This window comes from Vanessa atalanta, unplaced genomic scaffold, assembly GCF_905147765.1.
Source record: "Vanessa atalanta unplaced genomic scaffold, ilVanAtal1.2, whole genome shotgun sequence".
NCBI lineage: Eukaryota > Metazoa > Arthropoda > Insecta > Lepidoptera > Nymphalidae > Vanessa > Vanessa atalanta.
Window position 1 is genome coordinate 7501 of NW_025919998.1, and position 4027 is coordinate 11527.

At 44.4% G+C, this 4027-nt stretch overlaps 3 non-coding genes across 3 annotated transcripts in view; all 3 read right to left on the reverse strand.

The window, feature by feature from the left end:
- Positions 1–92, reverse strand: part of LOC125076596 — a 3997-nt gene extending 3905 nt beyond the window's left edge. Inside the window, exon 1 of the ribosomal RNA XR_007120541.1 lies at positions 1–92. This exon is cut by the window's left edge and continues 3905 nt beyond it. This is a non-coding gene — a ribosomal RNA (large subunit ribosomal RNA).
- A 744-nt stretch (positions 93–836) lies between these two features.
- Positions 837–993, reverse strand: LOC125076593. Its single transcript, XR_007120538.1, has one exon. It is a non-coding gene; the product is annotated as a 5.8S ribosomal RNA (ribosomal RNA).
- Positions 994–1453: 460 nt separating this feature from the next.
- LOC125076601 lies at positions 1454–3356 on the reverse strand. Its single transcript, XR_007120544.1, has one exon. It is a non-coding gene; the product is annotated as a small subunit ribosomal RNA (ribosomal RNA).
- Between the last annotated feature and the right edge of the window lie 671 nt (positions 3357–4027).

The following is a 4027-nucleotide window of genomic DNA, read 5'->3' on the forward strand; positions in this document are numbered from 1 at the left end:
TCGCCGCTACTAAGGAAATCCTGGTTAGTTTCTTTTCCTCCGCTTACTAATATGCTTAAATTCGGCGGGTGATCCTCCCTGATCTGAGGCCAACGATAAAAAAAACGAGGCAGACGCGATATCCGTCAACGCGACGGCGCCGCTTTCGTCGAGACGAGAGAGAATTTTCATTCCGATCGTTCCGACGTCGGCGTCGACGCGCTCTTCGGACGTCGAGTCCGCCTACTCGATATATATACAATATATATATATACGAATGTTTCGATGTCATCACGTTCAACGATGCGAGCGCGCTTTATTTACACATCATATAAACACGTTCGTCTCGTATACGTCGTAACGATCGCGGAGCTTTTGTATTCGAAATTTTGACATTAGAGTATGAACAAAAGAAACGCACGTACTCGATAATCACGAGACGAAGAGATCACCTAAACTCCGATTACCCTCTTTGATCGAGAACAACTCAATGAAACGATCGAAAGGTCGGAGATGGGCGCTCCTCGTCTGGCGACGAGCGACGCTCTCAGTCTCTCTGACGTCGCATAACGAAACTCCGTGACGTAAACGTACACACGAACGCGTATATAAAAATATAAATAATATATACACACACACGCATGTAAACGTAAACATACATACACATCGTATTTGTTATATTTGAACGGACCGAGAACGAGATTTATATTAAGTATATTTAAACACGTAATATAACACATCGAACGCGGATACCGTCATATGTTCGAGAAACGTCAGTCAGTCTATTGAGTCGGTTACGAAATAATAGACATTACGACATTAAACATTGAACTGTGTGGTTTATATTTTTATACAGCCGGCCCTCAGACAGGAGTGGTCCTGGATGTTTCTCCACGGACCGCAATGTGCGTTCGAAATGTCGATGTTCAAATGTGTCCTGCAGTTCACACTATGACGCGCAGTTAACTGCGTTCTTCATCGACCCGCGAGCCAAGTGATCCACCGTCCAGGGTAATGGTTTTTAATTTGTTTTATTTTTATAATTTCTACGATCACTCGAACGATTCTATACGCCAGTGATATGAGTTTATTTTTTTTTTATTTTTATTTTTTTTTTTGTTTTTTTCTCTTATTTTTAGTATACAGAGAAAAATTCAAAAAATTAAAAAAAAAAAAAAAAAAAAAGTTAAAAAAAAAAAAAAGTACAAAAAAAAAAAAAAAGAAATATACATTTTATTTGAAGATGACGATGTGCGTTAACACATCGTACTTTCCTCGAAATCGACATCGAAAAATATCAGAATAGGACGCGTTACACGACTCTGGACTCTGACTCGGACACACTGCTGTGTGAGAGAGAGAGAGTGAGAATCGCGTCCTCGCATCGAAACGACACATTCCGAACGTCGATATTTGTGTTTTAGAATTTTATTATCGTTCATTATCGCACTCTTTCGAGATTGATAATTTACGTTAATGATCCTTCCGCAGGTTCCCCTACGGAAACCTTGTTACGACTTTTACTTCCTCTAAATGATCAAGTTTGGTCAACTTCCCAGCAACGCCGACGGCCGTGAAGCCACCGCGTGTCGGTCCGAAGACCTCACTAAATCATTCAATCGGTAGTAGCGACGGGCGGTGTGTACAAAGGGCAGGGACGTAATCAACGCGAGCTTATGACTCGCGCTTACTAGGAATTCCTCGTTTATGGGGGATAATTGCAAACCCCAATCCCCAGCACGAAGGAGTTTCAACGGGTTGCCCGGGCCTCTAGGCCAGGGAGAACATGCTGATTCCTTCAGTGTAGCGCGCGTGCGGCCCAGGACATCTAAGGGCATCACAGACCTGTTATTGCTCAATCTCGTGCGGCTCGAAGCCGCCGGTCCCTCTAAGAAGAATTTTAATACGCCGCCAGTGAGTTGCTCGACCGAAATCGAGCACACCTAAATGACGACGCCTATTTAGCAGGCTAGAGTCTCGTTCGTTACCGGAATTAACCAGACAAATCGCTCCACCAACTAAGAACGGCCATGCACCACCACCCACCGAATCAAGAAAGAGCTATTAATCTGTCAATCCTTCCGGTGTCCGGGCCTGGTGAGATTTCCCGTGTTGAGTCAAATTAAGCCGCAGGCTCCACTCCTGGTGGTGCCCTTCCGTCAATTCCTTTAAGTTTCAGCTTTGCAACCATACTCCCCCCGGAGTCCAAAATCTTTGGTTTCCCGGAAGCTGCCCGCCGAGCCATTGTAGTAACGTCGGCGGATCGCTAGATGACATATTTACGGTTAGAACTAGGGCGGTATCTAATCGCCTTCGAACCTCTAACTTTCGTTCTTGATTGATGAAAACACCTTTGGCAAATGCTTTCGCTGATGTTCGTCTTGCGACGATCCAAGAATTTCACCTCTAACGTCGCAATACGAATGCCCCCAGTTATCCCTATTAATCATTACCTCGGAGTTCTGAAAACCAACAAAATAGAACCGAGATCATATTCTATTATTCCATGCACGAAATATTCAAGCGGCATTTTGAGCCCGCTTTGAGCACTCTAATTTGTTCAAAGTAAAATTGTCGGCCCATCTCGACACTCACTGAAGAGCACCGCGATAGGATTTTGATATTGAACCGGCGTTTTACCGCCGGCTCACCGACGATATGCTCCGCAGACGTGTCAGTATCACCGCGGATGCGGTGCACCGACAGCGCGGCGCACAAATGCAACTACGAGCTTTTTAACCGCAACAATTTTAGTATACGCTATTGGAGCTGGAATTACCGCGGCTGCTGGCACCAGACTTGCCCTCCAATTGTTCCTCGTTAAAATATTTAAAGTGTACTCATTCCGATTACGAGGCCTCGAAAGAGTCCCGTATCGTTATTTTTCGTCACTACCTCCCCGTGCCGGGAGTGGGTAATTTGCGCGCCTGCTGCCTTCCTTGGATGTGGTAGCCGTTTCTCAGGCTCCCTCTCCGGAATCGAACCCTGATTCCCCGTTACCCGTGACAACCATGGTAGTCGCAGAAACTACCATCGAAAGTTGATAAGGCAGACATTTGAAAGATGCGTCGCCGGTACTGGACCATGCGATCGGCAAAAGTTATCCAGATTCATCAAAATTAACGACTTCGGACGAGACGCCCTCCGTCGATTGGTTTTGATCTAATAAAAGCACTCATCCCATCACTGGTCAGAGTTCTGATTGCATGTATTAGCTCTAGAATTACCACAGTTATCCAAGTAACTGAGTAAGATCTAAGGAACCAAAACTGATATATTGAGCCATTCGCGGTATCGCCTTAATACGGCTTGCACTGAGACATGCATGGCTTAATCTTTGAGACAAGCATATAACTACTGGCAGGATCAACCAGGGAGCTAACCGAGACTTGTTGAAGTCGTCAATTACTCTTCTCGTTTCATATTCGCATATAAAATACACACAAACTTATGCATGCATGTACAATATACGCACAGTATGAAACGAGCGTCTCACCGTATCGTCGATCGCGTTAGACGCGATAGATTTTAACGGTTGACTCTTATAAAAATTTATATGAGACACAAACGCGCTTTAAGCACGCGCGCGCGCGTGCGTGCGCTATAATATATAACGCGACGACAGCGGCGGCGGCGGCGGCGGCGGCGGAGGCGTCTTCACATAATGACACATAACGGTCACGAATTCGAACGTTCTAAACGAGATCGAGTTTTTTTTTCAAAATAACACTTCGCACACGACGTGTACGTATGTATTGTTCAACGATTATTATCGTAAAACATTGGGATCGACGCCCGGTGTTTGAGTGATCGTACCGATACTCGGGTTGTGTATTTTTTGTACATGATAAATGTAAAAATTAACAAAAAGAATTTTAGAAACGACCGTTCATATATAATATAAAAATTATACACACTATACGAATACACTGAATCTTTTAAGAACTCCGTCTCTAACGTTTTCTCATATCGTCGCGACGTCGCAGATCGACTACAATGAATCAACATTTATTCCATGAGGATAGATTGTAGCGAGAGCGACGACGAC